The following is an 18,007-nucleotide window of genomic DNA, read 5'->3' as shown; positions in this document are numbered from 1 at the left end:
AAAGATAATCTATCATAGTAATATGATAAGACAGAAACCATATGATCATCTAATTAGGCAAAGAAAAAAATCCATGACAAAAGTCAAACATCACTTCCTGATAAAACTCATAAACAGACTTAGACACATAATGAACATATCTCAGCATAGTAAACTCATTTACAAAAATTCCCGAGCCAACATAATCTTAAATGGAGATAAACTTCAAACATTTACACTAAAAATAGGCACAAGTTAAGGATATTCACTCTGCCCATTTCTGTTCAATATAATTCTTGACAGGTTACATAGAGCAGTCAGACAAGTATAAGAGAACAAGAGGAGAGAAATAGAAAAGAAATAAATCAAAATATCCTTATTTTCAGATTTTATGATTTGTGTATATTAGTAACCATAATGATTCTACCAGGAAATTTCTTTAGCTGATAAATACATTCAAATAAGTAACCAGACTTAAAAAGAATAACACACAAATCTCAGTAGTTCTCCTACATATGAAAAACAAACAGACTGAAGGAAATAACAGTAATAATATCATTCTCATTAGTCTTAAAAATTATCTTGAAATCTATCTAAATGAGTAAAATATTTGTATAGCAAAACTTTAGAGTACTGGAACCAACTAAGGCATCAGAAGATAGAAAGACCACCCTTGATTGTGGATTGATAGGAATGATACTGTAAAAATGGCCTTCCTACCAAAATAAATCTAAAGATTCAATGCAATTCCCAACAAGATTCCAAGATAATTCCTCACCGAAATTGAAAAATTATATAAATTTATATGCAAACATGGGGAATCACAACTGTTCAATGTTTCAAAAGTAAGAGTATTAGAGTTCTTTGTCCTAAAATGAATGGCTATGTCATTCAAGGTGCAGGGGGTTGGGTAGAAGAGAAGATGAAGAGTTTATGAGAGACAGAGATAGTGAATGACTTCAAGAAAACAGTGTTTTCCAGAAACAATAGGCCAGAGGTGCATATAAGCCCTTATCAACTGTGACAGCATGTACAAGACATGCACAAGTTCAAACCAGAGAAAATTCCCATCATGGAGAAGAGAGTTCCAAACCTAACTGAAGAGCTATATGCGTTTGAATACTGTTGAGACAAGGGTTACTGTCTAAGCCATTAGAGAGAAATGGCTTGTATCTGCAACCTTATAGAGCAGGCCGCATGCCCAGGAGTAATCAGTAGTCTAAAATTGGGCTTCATGGGTTTAAAGAGAGAAACTGAGACACATGCAAACACACACACACACACACACACACACACACACACACACACACACACACTGAGGGAGGGAGGGTAGGAGGGAACAAGGGAGGAAGGGAGAGAGAGAGAGAGAGAGAGAGAGAGAGAGAGAGAGAGAGAGAGAGAGAGAATGAGAATAAAATTGAGGGAGGATCTGGCAGGAGTTTGGGAAGGGCATAATAATTGTAATATGTTGTGGGGCAGTGTGCTGCGCACAGACAGCCTGGTCTCCAGTCCAGCATAAGTCTTGAACCCTGGGGGACCCAATGGGTGGTGATTTCCACCTACATGGGACAGAAGGTGTTCAATCATGTCTCCTGGACCCCTGGCTCCTGTCAAAGCTACCACCCCCACAGCCCCCACAGGAGAGGTGTGTAGCTGTCAGTCACATAGGAGCAGCACCAAGCCTTCCCACATGCAAATAAGGTTTCCCCCAAACTCTCAGTCCAAGCCAATGAGAGGTACCTGCTGTCGAACCCTGAATCACCCCTGTACATAAATCCATCCAGGGAATTAAAGGTGTGTGAGAACTACACTGTTGTCTGAGTCTTTTGTTCTGAGAGCTGCAACACTTGGGAAGAGATCTTCTCTCCTGAAGAGTCACCTGAGGTCCCACTGCGCTCCCCACTGGAGAGTCAGCAGCCCGGTCAGGCAGACTTAGTGCAGAGCAGCTAGGAGTTACCCAGTGACCTGGAAGGCACTGCAGAGACTTTGTCTCCCTGCCTGCACTCGCTTCCTTTCACTGGAACCCTGACACCAGGTCTGACCAGAGATCTCCATGGAAAACCTCTGGTACCCAGGCCCACAATATGTTATATAAAATTCTCTAGAAGTTGATAAAATATTGTTTCTTGAATGTGCAGAAAATAAAATCTTTATTCTTTTGTTTTTATGACTAAGTATAAAATTATGTATGCCTTAAGGGATAGGGTATAGGCCATTAGCTCATGTATATTTCATTGAATGAGAGATTAGGCTATATTTTTTTATTAAACAAAAGTGAAAGTAAATGTCAATAACTATTCTTCATAATTTTGATAAAGGACTAAACTTTGTGTGCTATATACAAGTGTTTGTATGTGTATTATTTATCAATGTGTTTTAAAGGCATTAATAAAGAATTTTCTATTATGATGTGAAGTCAACAGACTCCTCCTATTGGCTTAAGAGAAAAACTTAAGCTCTTCTGGTTTACAATGTTAAATGTTCAAATCTGAAGAACAGAAATATTCTTGCCATTTTCTCTCTGTTTTCCTCATTCCCCAGTCTTTACAGAGAACCCTGTTTACTATGAAGTTTCATCACCCACTGCTTAGTCAGAAATACAGTTTGTAAACAGGCCAGAACATTTGCTCTTGAGCTAAGATTCTCCCCAGAAGGTCTACCTCCAGCCTTAGTTCCAAGATCCCATCCAACAAAGATTTTTTTCTTCTTTGTGGTACTTTTAAAATATCAGTTCAAGTCCTTCAAGCCTCCAAAAACCATGATCTAGAGTCTTCAAAAACTGTGTCTAAGAGTCTCTAATGCCTTCTTAAGACTATGAGATCCTCGCTTCATAACAGATTCTGATTTAGTAAGCCAGGGAAGGGTCTCAGTGTATGTCTACATTTGGAACCAGTGTCCAGGCATTGTTGATACTGGGCAATCAGGGCACATATTGAAGCCCTGAAGACTTCACCATAGCTAGAAATGAGGCACCAGCAAGCTTCGACTTACCTTAAAAATGATATCAAGCTCTCCCAATTTTAACAACCCAGATGTCATAAGACAGACTAAAAGACTTAACCATTCTAGTCCACACTAAGACTATTATTTCCATGATTTCAGTCACAGTAGGCAAACCTATAAAATTTATCCATTTGGTAGTTTTTAAGCAAATGGCTACATTGTGAAAGTTTAAGGTTATTTGTCTATCTGGTAAAAAAACAACTTTTAATTGTATTGAGGACAACATATTCTATTAAAAGCTTGCTGTGGACCTAACTTTGATGACACTTGAGTCTAAATACCATTTCAAATGATTTCAGAAGACTTTTAGAAAATGTTCTCTAAAACATACTCATTAGTGTATACCTGTCATTAATAACAGAAGTTTGTTATGAAGCAAATAGTCACACCCGTTCCTTTTGAAAATGTGTTACCTCTGTTTCTTGAAAACCCTACAGGGAGAGCACCCAGCTTCCCTCAGGATCCACTTGCATACCTGTGTGGGAAACTAATGTTTTAAGACTTGTGCTTAACCATTCATTGCAAAATGTGGACAATGATAGAGACATATCCATGAAATCCCTTGAATATCAATGAAGGTGTGAAAATAATGAATTCATTAAGATATATGACTTGGCAGGAAACAGACCTAATTTATTAAAGACTAAAAATCCAACTGCATACCCTAGGAAGTTTGAAAAGAAAAGTATGCTGACATCAAACATGTAGTCCACATGGATGAAATTAGCTCAGTCTTCATGTTACAGTTTAAGATGTCATAAAGTATTGCCTGTGGTGAAATGACGTGTGTTAGATCCAAGGGTGGTTTATGACTTTCTAATCTCCTCAATATTGTACACTAGTGTTTTAACCAAGCACCTCTATAGTTCAGTCTGGTCTTAATAACCCATCCCCCAGTTTTCTAGCCCTCTTCACATTTTGATTCCTAATAAACAAATACTTGTGGTATGTTTCTGGTTACATTTGCCTCATGAGAACATTCCACGAAGAAAGGGAGTGTATGCACAGCCTTAGTTAAGTGATCCTGGGTGGAGTTTCACAAAAGCACTAAGATCTTTTGTGTTTTGTGAGCCAATTACACTTGATGAAAACTTAATGGGTTCAGCTGTGGAAGGGGACAATTCTACAAAAGAGTCTACATAAATATTCTTTTTCACCCCTCCCGTTTTCTATCTGGAGCCCCCAAATGCTAAAGCCTTAGTAAGTTTTCAGATAAGCAGGAAACAGAGAAGACAGTGGAAGGAAAGACATTCTTTATACAGCTTCAAGCTCTCCAGACCTTCAGTCTCTGAACTTAGAGAGACAAGGCATAGACTTGTTTAATTGGAGGCTCCTACAGACAAGGAACCTTTATTTATCTCAACATCTTCCTGCTTCCAGGATTAGAGGCTTTGAGAATCAAAACATTATCGGGTCCATGATCTCTTTCTTGTTTCACTGACTTCACTTTGTTTGTAGCCATAGCAAGCATGTCATTTGTTCTGTTGTAAGCACACATGATGCATTCACTCTAATCCTGCATCTTAACAAGATCACATGCTTTAGAAAACCAAAGGCATTACAACAAGATTATGGTAAAGAGTTCTGTTTCCTCTTAGACTAAAATAGATATCCTGAGTATTTGATTTGTGGTATATCATTATGTTTGATATGTGGTTGCTCTCTTGCTGAGGTCTAAATTAGTATCTTTATTAAATTCCCTCTAAGTGGCATTTTACCCACTGTGTTTACATTTAGAATCATTCCTCATGATAAAGTCTGTCACAAAAATGGGAAAACTGATTTACTGCCTATTTCTCTTCCAAGTGTGGTAGCTGAGACCCATCTGTCAACAAAAATAAATCCCCCCCCACACACACACATGCTTTGTTCCTTACTAGACTTGGAGCAACTTACTCCATTACTCTAAGTTCATTTTGAATGGATTATAGTATTAATATTGCTTTGTTTCATTTCTCATACCTGCTCCCATTTTTTTCAGTGTATTCTCTGAACTTCTCAAAAGTCAGGCTGTGTTTTATTTCAAAATATCCCTTACTTAATAATATTAGACAGAAACAAACTTTAAAGTAAGAAATATTTTACTTAAAAGCCACAATTTAGGTATTTCATCTAAGATGTGTATTGCATAAATTTAAAATAATTTGGCTTGAGGACATCATTTCTAAGATATACAAATATATTAATCAATGATTAGAAACTTTGAATAGTTTTAGTAACAAAAGCTTGTTAATAATTTATTTCATTTCAGACTCTGAAGTGATGAGTATTTATTCAGATGGCACGCTATGCACTGTAACACCTGGCATACATGAAAATACAGAAGACTCTTATCAAAAGGTAAGACAGCTGAGAGAGGAAGAAGAGGGCAAAGAAATCTACATCCTATAAAGGAAAGTAAGATTTTATATTTCTAATAAGTTTTCAGGCATCACTGACATTGCTGGCTTCTGAGTATTTGAGTAACACCAGATCAGGAGGCATAGTATAATAACAAAAGAAAATGATTAAACTAGTAATGGTGTATATTTTTGAGAGAGATTGCTGAGATTTAAGTTTCGATTACTTTTTTCTATGGAGTCCTGTGAAAACAAGGTGGGTTGCCCACAGACCTCCTTTCTCTGTTCCCCCATACCCAACCCCTAAGACTCACCCCTAGCACTGTAACATATCACCAGCTATAGTCGCCCTTCTTCCCTGCCCATATCTCCTGGAGATCCCAAAGAACATCCTCTGTCCTCTGGCTGTTGCTGTATCTGAGCCTCCAACATGAAAAGGTATTCCCTGTAAACTTACCAGCTGAACAAGCCAGTAAAACAGGTAAGACACAGCCATTAAACTCTTCAAAAATTGAGAAACTATAGAAAATAGAAAGTGATGAACAAAACAAGTACTCAGCAAAACAAGCCCAGAAATCATTACCTAAAATTAGAATCACCCCAAACCAGGTGCCTAAACACCAGCATAAGGACATAATTAATAACAGTCAGGGAAATATGTCTCTAATAAAGCACAGCTATCATATCACAGCATGCACTGGATAATCCAAAATACTTGAGGAAAAAAAAAAAAGCTCAAAGTCAAGTATACAACCATGATTGATGTCCTTACAGAGAAAATGAATATATCTCGTAAAGAAATCCTAGAATAAAAAGAACACACAATAGAAAGAAATTAAGAAATTTCTTAAAGAACACCAAGAAAATACTAACAAACAGTGAAAGAAAATGAATAAAACTGTTCAAGATCTGAAAATGGAAATAGAAGCATTAAAGAAAACACAAAATGAAAAAATTCTAGAAATGGAAAATTTAGGAATTTGAACAAGAACTATAGAGGCAAGATATATCAACACATTATAAGGGATGGGAAAGAGAAACTGAGGCACTGAAGATACAATAAATGAAATGAATAGATAGGTCAAAGAAAATATTAACTTTACCAAATGGACACAAAACATCCAAGACATTTGAACAGACCAAAATCTAAGAATAATAGAAACTAAGGGAAGAGAAGAATCCAGCTCAAAGGTCAAGAAAATGTCTTTAACCAATCAAATTATTCAAAATGTAAAACTTCCTAACCTAAAGAAGGAAATGTCTATGGAAATAAAAGAAGCAAAGAAAATATCAAATAGTTTGAACCAGAAAAGAAGCCCCCTTGCAACATAATAATAAAGACACTAAATATGCAGAACAGAGACAGAATATCAAACTCTGCAAAGTGAAAAGGTCAAGTAACATATAAAGGCAGTCCTGTTGGAACTATACCTGACTTCTCAATGGAGAATCTAAAGCCCAGAAGGGACTGGACAGCTGGGCTGCAGACTTAAGGAGATCACAGACGCTAGTGCAGACTGCTATACCCAGCAAGATATTTGATCACAATATATGGAAAAAATAAAATATTCTGTAGTAAAGTCAAATTTAAACAATATATGTCTATAAATCCAGCCAGAGTAAAACTGCTAAAAGAAAATCTCCAAAAGGTTACTAAATATATCCATGAAAACACAGGAAAATAAACGATCTCACACTAGCAAACCAAAAGAAAGGAAACACAGATACACATGAACATAGATACCACAATCACCAACATAAACAACAAAAAAAATAAGAGAAAATAACATTCATTGATATTTCTCAATACCAATGGTCTCAATTTCCCCAATAAAAAATAGAGACTAACAGGATGGTTAAGAAAACAGGGTCTATCCTCTGCTACATCCGAAGACCACAACTCAACATCAAGGATAAACATCACTTCAGGGTAAGAGGTTAAAAAAAGAAATACCAAGCAAATGTACCTAAGCAGCAAGATATTGCAGACATTTTAACATCTAGCAAAATAGACCTCAACTTTAAATTTATTAAAAAGACATGGGAAATGATACAACATACTCATCAAGGGAAAATCCAAAATATTAACATTTCAATTTTTAACATATATACCCTAAAATCGGAGGCACCTTCATTTGTAAAATAAACACTTCTACAGATTAAATTATGTATTGACATTCACACAGATTGTTGGAGACTTTAATAACTTCAATACCCCACACTCACTAATGGACAGGTCATTCAGACAAAAACTAAACAGAGAAATACGAAAACTAACAGACATTATAAATCACATGGATGTAACATAACAGATATTTACAGAATATTATACCCAAACACAGAAGAACATATATGGTCTTCTCAGCAACTCATAAAACAATCTCCAAAATTGACCCCAAATTGACCACATATTCTGACATAATTCAATTTTCCACAACTATAAGAAATTGAAATAATTTTCTCTGTTTCCTATCAGGACACCACAGATCAAAGCTAGATTTCAACTATAAGAGAAAGCCTAAAAACTCATGTAAACCGAACAGTGCTGTATTGAAAGAAAAATAAATCAAGACAGAAATAAAGAAAGAAATTCTAGAATTCAATAAAAATGAATACACAGCAGACCAAAACTTTTGGAACAAAATGAAAGTAGTGAGAAGAGGAAAGTTCATTGACTAAGTGCCTACATTAAAAAGAAGTGAAGAGGGAGGCGGGCGCTCGGGTGGGGGGGCGGGGGGGGGGAGTGAGAGCCCCAGAGCCAGTGAGCAAGGGAGCCCATGAGGCGCTGAGAGAGGTCTGGGGCCTGCCTCAAAGCAGCGCGCGCTGCCGGTCGCCCTTCGTGGGCCCGGGCGCGGGCGCGGCGGCTGCCCGTGGAGAAGCAGATCGGGGTGGTGGAAGCTGTGCGTCCGGGCCCCCCCGCCATGGAGGGCATGGATGTGGACCTGGATCCGGAGCTCATGCAGAAGTTCAGCTGCCTGGGCACCACCGACAAGGATGTGCTCATCTCATCCTTGTCGCTGAGTTCCAGCGGCTACTCGGCTTCCAGCTCAACCAGGCCGGCTGCGCCTTCTTCCTGGACGTGACCAACTGGAACTTACAAGCAGCAATTGCGCCTATTATGACTTCGAGAGCCCAAATATCAGTGTGCCCTCCATGTCCTTTGTTGAAGATGTCACCATAGGAGAAGGGGAGTCAATACCCCCTGATACCCAGTTCATAAAAACTTGGCGGATCCAGAATTCTGGGGCAGAGGCCTGGCCTCCAGGGGTTTGTCTTAAATATGTTGGGGGAGACCAATCTGGACATGTGAACATGGTGATGGTGAGATCACTAGAGCCCCAAGAGATTGCAGACATCAGCGTCCAGATGTGCTGTCCCAGCAGAGCAGGCATGTACCAGGGACAGTGGCAGATGTGCACTGCTACTGGACTCCACTATGGAGATGTCATGTGGGTGATTCTCAGTGTGGAGGTGGGTGGATTTAGGAGTAACGCAGCAGCTGTCATCTTTTGAAACAGAATTCAACACACAGCCACATGGCAAGGTGGAAGGAAACTGCAACTCGTTTGCCTCTCCCTAAAAGAATTGACAATCAGATGAAAACAACCTAACAGACCCTGGGGGTTCCGAGTTCGACTCGATCAGCAAAAATACATGGGCTCCTGTTCCTGAGCAAAGCGAGCAAGATCAGGATAGACTGTCCCAGAGCTCTGTAAATCTGTCCCCCAGCAGTCCCGCAAACAACTTATCAGTAGTGACTTACAGTACGGGGCTCCACGGGCCTTACCCCTTTGGCCAGTCTTAAACGGGTGTCAGCAAGAAGAAAAACTAACAAAAGACAGAAGGCCTGACTTTGGGGGGGAGAGGGCAAGGGGTTCCTCTGGATTGCAGACCACGTCGCACGGACCCCTGGCTCAGACCCCCACCTACCCCCCCCCAATCACACTAGAAGAGAAAGAAAGAGACTAGTTTTGAGTGAACTCAGTATGCATGTGTGAATGCTGTACTGCAGGAGTGCTGAGGTTGAGGCAGCCGAGAAGATCCATGCAGCCATCTTGGGTTTTGGTGATGACGTCAGTCTAATGAGTTGTTAGGTCACTTGGGAAGGGGAAGAAATTTAAATGGGGGAAAATAATCCATCTTTTTAAACAAAAATTATTTTACCTACAGAAAAAAAAAAGAAGTGAAGAGATGTCATAATAGCTACTGAACAGGACACCTAAAAGATCTAAACAACATGAATTGAGGACAACAAAAAAATAGTAGATGACAAGAAATGGCAAATGAACATGTGAAATCAGTAAAATAGAAACCAAGAGAGCAATACAAGGAATTGATGAAATAAAGAGTTGGTTCTTTAAGAAAATCAATAAGACAAACCTAATACAAACAAACTAAAAGACAGAGAGAATATCCAAATGAATAAAACCAGAAGTGGAAAGAGAAAATTAAAAGGACATACTTTAAAAACCTATACTCTACCAAACTAGAAAATCTAAAAAGAAATGAACAATTTTCTCCATAAGCACCTCTTACCAAAGTTAAATGAAGAGCAGATGAACAATGTAAATAGATCTATAATCCCTATTAGAATAGAAGTAGCCATTGATAGTTTCCCAGTGATAAAAACGCCCAGGGCCAGACAACTTTAGGTCAGATGTTACCAGTCTGTCAAAAAAAAAAGCTAATGACAATATTCTTCAAATTATTTCACAAATAATAGAAATAATAGGAATATTGCACAATTTATCTTATGAGACAACAGTTACCCTGATACCCAAACCACATAAAGACTCAACAAAGAACATGAATTATACATCAGTTTCCCTTAGGAACATAGATGCAAAAATATTCAATAAAAACTCACAAAACATCTAAGAACACATCATAAAGGTCATCCACCATAGTCAAGGTTTCATCCCAGAGATGCAGAAATAGTTCAATATAGAAAAATAAGTAAATACAATTCACTATAAAAACAAACTGAAAGGAAAAATAACCATATTATCATCTCATTAGATACAGAAAAGGTCCTTTAACAAAACCCAACAGCCCTTCATAATAAAAGCCTTAGAGAGAGTAGAGATATGAGACATATCTAAATATAATAAAGATAATTTGCGGCAAGCCTATGGCCAACATCAAATTAAATGGAGCAAACTCAAAGAAACTCCAATAAAATCTGGAACAAGTTAAGGTTTTCAATTTTTTCCCATATCTATTCAATATAATATCTAAAGTTTGAGCTAGTTGGCTTACAAAGAAATAATTAAAGGTTATCAAGGGATATAAATTGGAAAAGAAGTTAAAGGGCTGTTATTTGCAGATAATATGGTAGTATACATAAGTGACCCTAAAAATACCACTAGAGAATTCCTACAGCTGATAAACACTTTTAGCACATTGGTTGTATAAAAACTACCTCAAAGAAAAAATAATCAGTACCCCTCATACATACAAATGACAAACTAACTGAGAAAGAAATAACAGCCTCAAATAATTTAAAACGTCTTGAGGTAAGTCTAACCAAGCTAGTAGAAAATTTGTATGATAAAGTTTTTATGTCTTTGAAGAAAGAAATCGAAGATGATATCTCTTGTGCATAGCCCTAGTGCTGTTTCTAATTTAATGTTAATTCAACTTCCCCCAAGATGAGATACCTGGGATAAGATGTGAATCACATTCTCAGGACTTCATGTGACCCTTCTAATGAATAAAGAAACCAATCACTGGCCAAGTAGGTGGGACTTCCCTGTGAAGAGAGGAAGAGAAGAGGAAGGAGGGAGATATGGAACAGCTGGAGGACAAGATGTGCTACCAGTGGCCCCTAGTTTAGATGGCTAATCTGCCAGGATTCACCAAGGGAGGATTTATATTTAATATGGCTTACAATATTAGAATTCTAGTTGTTACATGTCCAGCGATTGAATTATCTGTTGATTATGAACTAAGTTTGTGTAGAATTGAACTGAAGACCAAGACATAAAACCAAACACCTATATATGCCTGATTTTTGGTAAAACAAACAAACAAACCAGAAATGCATGCTAGGAAAAAAAAAACTTCAACAAATGGTGTTGGTCAAACTGGATGTCTGAATGTAGAACAATGCAAATAGCTCCATATTTATCACTAGGCACAAAACTCAAGTTCAAGTGGATCAAAGAACTCAGCATAAAATCAGCTACACTGAACCTGATAAAGAGAAACTGAATGGGCTTGAAGCATTAGCACAGGAGATAACTTTCTGAAAAGAGCACAAAACAAACATTAGGATCATCAATTAGTAAATGAAACCTCATTGAACTGAAAGTCTTCTGAAGGCAAAGACACCAGCAATAGGCATAAAGCACAAGCCTGCAGATTGGGAAATGAATTTACCAACTTCACATCAGATTGATATCTAATATCCAAAATATAAAAATATAAAAAAAATCAAGAATTTAAATATAAAAAACAAATAATCTAATTTAAAATTAGATCTAAAAAAAATTCTCATTAGAGGAATCACAAATGGCTGAGAAATGCCTACACACACACACACACACACACACACACACACANCCTACACACACACACACACACACACACACACACACATACACACACACACACACACACACACACACACACACACGCACTTCGTTTTCATATAGTTCAACCTGTTATACTACTTGGCAGACAATTTATAGCAGCTTGTTCCTATGACAAAGATTCAAAAGAGAAAAGAACAAACAACTACAGCTACAAAAACAGAACAAAACAAAAACAAACAAAAAAACAAACAAACAAACAAAAACCCAAAATGGCTGATATAGCTGGGATTAGACTGAACAAAAAGCAAGTCGTTTTATGTATGTTGACATCTCCTGACTTACACATATATTTTCCTAAAGTGAACAAGACCATTATTACCCCTCAAATCTTTTTATACTAAGATTTTTCCTAGTAATGATATAGTAGATATAATAGTTCATATAAATTTTATCTATAATATTTGCCAAGTCTTATAACTATATTTTATACTTATGATACTGTCCTATTTCAACCTAATACACTCCTCCATGAGTTGTAAGAAATGTATTCTCCAGAATTTTTAGTATAATTCACATAGACTATGCACTATATTCATTTGAAACTTCCTGCAATTATGTAAATATATTCTTTTATAGGGCTTTCCCAGTGTCAAGTATTTTAAGAAGCATTGTGTCTTGTTTTTCTAGCTAATTTTTTCTATAGGCAATAAACCTAATTCTTTTTCTCTATCATTTTCAGTAGCAAAATTTAACATGTTAATTTTTCACTGTATAATATTAGCTATTTATTATATTTTGAGCTAAACTTTGTAATTTAATCTTAATTCATCATAATTTAGTGCAAGTAAATATCTGAATTCTGGTAAAATATAGAAACTTTCTTCCTACTTCCACTTACATATATGTCTTCAGATTAAAAAGACCACAATTATAATGAGTACAATTATTTTAAAAAGAGTACAATAGCCGGGCAGTGGTTGTACATGCCTGTAATCTCAGCACTTGGGAGGCAGAGGCAAGCAGATTTCCGAGTTCAAGATCAGCCTGGTCTGCAGATCGACAGGACAGCCAGGGCTACACAGAGAAACCCTGTCTCAGAAAAACCACACACACACACACACACACACACACACACACACACACACACACACACACACACACAAAAGAAAACAAACAAAGAAAAATAAAAACAAAATAAAAAACAAAAAGAGTATAATTATAATGCTTTATGTACTGTTTCTTTTGTTGAATTTTTTGTTAAATTTTTGTCTATTTTTTAAATAGTTCAAGAAAATAAAATATAGCTCTTCAGTCTTTTATGTTTACCTATTTACTTAATCATTTGCAATTCTTAATCTTGTCAATAATGATGGATGTCAGTTTTCATATTACACCATTTCTTTTATTGGAAAGAACTATATTTTTATTAGATATTTCTTTTTTCTTTATTTTCTCTTCTTTATTGGATATTTTCTTTATTTCCATTTCAAATGTTATCCCCTTTCCCAGTCTTCCCCCACCACCCCCTCAGGGAAATGCTCTATCCCATCCCCCTCCCCCTGCTTTAATAACAGTTTCCTTTATTATGAGACTGCTTCTTTTACACTTTAATTTCCAAAGAATTTTTTTCAATTTTTAATTAGATATTTTCTTCATTTACATTTCAAATGCTATCCCAAAAGTTCCCTATACCCTCCCACTGCCCTGCTACCCTACCTACCCACTCACACTTCTTGGCCCTAGCAGTACCCTATACTGGAGCATATAAAGTTTGCAAGACCAAGGAGCCTCTCTTCCCAATGATGGCCTAGTTGGCCATCTTCTGCTACATATGCAGCTAGAGACAGGAGCTCTGGGAGTACTGGTTAGTTCATATTGTTGTTCCACCTATAGGGCTGCAGACCCCTTCAGATCTTTGGGTACTTGCTCTAGCTCCTCCATTGGGGGCCCTGTGTTCCATCCAATAGATGACTATAAGCATATTTTTTTCTGAACAAGAAATTCTTACTTGGTGTGTATTGTTACGACTGTTGGTTCTCATTCAGAACTTCAGGTGGGTATTGCAGTGTCTTCTGCCATCTGTTATCTAAGGAGAAGTATGTTGTTATTCTCATTGGGACTTTCCTGATGGGACAACACCCAGTATAAATATCTTTCTGTTCCTCACACTTGGGGGTTGATAGAGGTTCATAAATCCTTGGTTTTGTTTTCCATCAGTGTTTTGAAATTTTCTTTTAATTACTTCTACAAATATTATGTCTAATTCTTTCATGCTCCTTTTCTCCTGTTACACCATGTACCTTGGGAGACCTGCTGCTGACATACCGGTCTCTGCAGCTGTGACTATTTGGTTCAGCATCTGTGCTCTTTCCTATAGGTGCAATGACCCTGAGTGACTTCTTTTGAAGTTTGCCGACTCTGTTCAACTTCTGCTAAACTCTTATATTGAATTTGGACATAGGTACTACTCTTTTGAACTACACCCTATTTGTGTAGTTTCTGTACTTGGCAGCCCTTTGCTGTTAACCCCTTCTTTCCTAACTCCTCCTTATATGATTTTTGGGTACTTGGCTTCCTTGAGTTATGTGAACTTAACTGTAGTATCCTCTTTGAAACCATTTTCTGTTAAATCAAACATCTGGACCCATTCAAGAGATTCTCTTGAGTACTTTTTATGTGTAACCATGTCGCCCTTCTCTGTTTAGCTTCATGTTTCATTGTCTTTGCTCAAAAATGAGCTTATTAAATAGGACATAACAGTTATTTGAACTTTGAATGTTTTCCTCAATACTTGTTATTACTTCCAATGCTTAGTTACTGAAGATGTCATTTTGTAAATCACATTAGTTGAAGATGTTGTCACTGCAGAATAACAATCTGGTAAACAATTTAAGCAAAGGAAATATTTATCATGTCTCATGATCTCAGAGGTTCCTGTCCATGACTACTGGTCACATCACTACGAGACAGTGGTAAGAAAATGTCACTGCAAATAGGGAATGCTTGAGAGTAAAAAATCAGCCGCTTCTCAGCTTGTGGTAGCTAGAAAAGAGGACAGAGCTAGGACAGAGGGGATTTGGACACGTTTTATCCCCCAATCAAACAAAATGTCCTTCTTACATGGCCTCACCTCAAGTGTCTCTACTCTTTCCTAATAATGTCATCAAATTGTGAATCCATAAGTAGCAAGGATTAGGTACAAGCTGCCAGGATCCAGTCACCATCTGGAGACCGAGCTACAAACACAAAGTTCTTCTGTAGACATTTCATATGTAGACGATAATAGAAACTTAACACTGTAGATCTGAGGAAATGACGGTGCAGCCCCGAATATTTCTGCTCAGTAATTTTTAGAAGTTGCTTTGTTGCCTTTTTGAGATCATCTTTTTTTGAGATGCATCACTTGACACAGTCAATAATTCATCTGAGATTTAAATCAAGCTCCAAGAATCTTTAATTATGTGTTACTGGATCTATTTTGTGTTTATTCAAAGTTGGACAAATATGAAGAGACTTTCCATCTTAGCCCAGCTTTTATTTTCCTGTATCTATGCTACATAAGTTTGTTATCTTCCAATTAGCCAGTCTCACATGTCTAAGTACAGTGATCTCAATATTGAGATGTAAAAGTTGATGTTATCAATTCTGGTTTCTTTTTGTTCATTAATTAATTAATTAATTACACAGCCTGATCACAGCTTTCTTTCCCTCCTGTCCTCACAAACCCTCCCTCTACCCTGCCCTCTCCCATGGCCCCTTCCCTTTCTCCTCAGAGAAGCAGAGGCCTCTTGTGGATATAAACAAGACTTGGCATGTCAAGTGGCAGTAGGACTCAGTACCTTTTTTTCTATTGAAGCTAGACAAGGCACCCCAATTGGGAAAAGGTCCAAAATGCCGGCAACAGAGTCAAAGGCAGTCCCTGCCCCGGATGTTAGGGGTCTCACATGAATACCAAGCTGCACAACTGTTACATATGTATAAGGGGCCTAGTGCATCTTCTCCCATTGAGGCTAAATTCTATAATTTACCTTCTTAGATGTGAGGTGCTTTGTATTTCTGTAGGTGTTCTTTTATTCTAAATCACAGTTGACCATGTTTGACCCTATATGGTCATTCTTTCAAGCTTTGCTAATTAGGAGCAGAACATATTCAGCATATGCCAGTTCTGAATTCTTTTCATGGTGATCTTGTATTATCATGCTTCATGACAGGAGAAAATGATCCAAAGGCAGGCAAGAGAGTCAGAGACAATCCCAGCTCCTATTGTTGGTAGTACCACATAAAAATCAAGCTGCACAACTGTTACATATGTGTAGGGGCCTAGGTCCATTCCATGCATGCTTTCTGATTTGTGGCTCAGTCTCAGTGAGACTCTATGGGCCAAGATATCTAGCATTTCTCTGCTTACTTTCTAATCTTTCCATCAGCCTGTTGGCCATCCACATAAAACCGTATCCTCATTGAGCAGTTGCTGCCCTTTTCTATTTGCTTTTTCTAAGGTAAGTGCTTTCACTGAGAACACTGTTGGGAGTGTGCTTTTAATACATCACAATCAGATCTACCAGATTTCTCTTATGATCCAATGTTAGAACCACCAGATCAAACAGACTGGGAAGGAAACAACCTACTACCCTAAAGAATACCTAGTAACTCTGTAATAATACTGTAGTAAGAATACCTAGTGGTTTGAGTATGCCTAGCACAGGGAGTGGCACTATTTGAGGTGTAGCCTTGTTCAAGTAGGTGTGTCACAGCTTTAAGCTGCCTGGGAGTGAGTGTCCTCATAGTATCCTTCAGATGAAGATGTAGAACTCTCAGTTGCACCTGTGCCATGCCTATCAGAATGCTGCTATGCTCCTGATTTGTTGATTATGGACTGAACATCTGAACCTATAAGCCAGCCTCAATTAAATGTTGTCCTTGTAAGAGTTGCCTTGGCCGTGGTGTCTGTTCACAGCTGTAAAATGCTGACTAATACAGAAGTTGGTACCAGGGACTGGGGTACTGCTGTGATAGGCCTGACCAATGCTTTCATTTGGAGGAATGTGGATTTTCAGACTTTGGAAAGCAGTGGAATGCTTGCAATAGGTCTTAATGGGCTATCCTAGTAGGAATAGACTTTGTTGCTGAGGGTGACTTGAACTGTGAAAACCTGGCTCTAGTGGTTTCAGAGAAGAATTTTAGTAATCTATTAATTTTATTAATATTTATTTTATTAATATCTCTATGTGCAGAGAGACTGTTCTTGTGATATTTTGGTGAAGAATGTGGCTGCTTTTTGCCCTTTTCTGAAGAGTATACCTGAGGCTAAAGTAAAGAGATTTATATTAACTGCATTGACAAAGCAAATCTCAAAGCAAAAAATAAAAATTAAAAAAAAAATCTCAAGTCTCAACAGAGACTTTGTTCTCTGGTTAAGTCTCATGAATAGTGTTTTGAACAAGTATAGAAACTTAGAAAAGAAATATATAAAATGTATGGTACAAGTATTAAAGAAGTCCCAGAAAGGAAAAATGGAGCTGAATCCTATGTTGTAGGAGATAATAGATTAAGGGAGTGGAATGTTGGGGCATGATCCTCCCCAGCTAAATTTAGGTGCAGGCATGGTGCTATATACCTTTGAATCTAGGAGACAAAGCCAAGCAGATCTCTAAGTTCAAGACTAGCCTGGGATAGAGCAAGATCGAGGTGAAGAAAAGCTAAGAATGGGTGTGGAGTTACACAATCCCAGGAAACAGAGCCCTGTGGATCTCTAAGTTCAAGGTCAAGCTACAGAGCACTGTTCCAGGATAGCCAAGCTTATGCACTGAGGGAGTTGAAAAAAAGGAAAGATGAGGCGTCCTCACTGGGGCACTTCAGCTTGATGAACTTTGTGAGTTCTGTGCACTGTGTCTTGGGTATTTTGTACTTTTTTTTTGTCCCACTTGAGATAGAGAAGAAAGCAATTACTAGTGGGGAGGGAGGGAGGGACCTGGGAGGGAATGTGGGCTGGGGGTTGGGGTGGTGAGGGTGGTTGGGAACCTGATCTGGTATTGGGTGAGGGGAAAGGACTGAAGGCGAGCAGAAAGAATGAAAACAGGCAACCTCCAGAGATAGGAGATTGGGGGGACGCTCCAGAATACGCCAGAGACCTGGGAGATGAGAGACTCT

General features: G+C 37.8%; 1 pseudogene; it reads left to right on the top strand.

Annotated features, from left to right (window-relative positions):
• The first annotated feature begins 8,242 nt into the window (after nt 1-8,242).
• On the top strand, nt 8,243-9,161 carry LOC110323659 (annotated as a pseudogene).
• Nucleotides 9,162-18,007: the final 8,846 nt, after the last annotated feature.

The sequence above is a fragment of the Mus pahari genome, chromosome 6, assembly GCF_900095145.1.
Source record: "Mus pahari chromosome 6, PAHARI_EIJ_v1.1, whole genome shotgun sequence".
In the NCBI taxonomy this organism is placed as follows: domain Eukaryota; kingdom Metazoa; phylum Chordata; class Mammalia; order Rodentia; family Muridae; genus Mus; species Mus pahari.
This window is presented reverse-complemented; position numbering and strand designations above follow the sequence as displayed.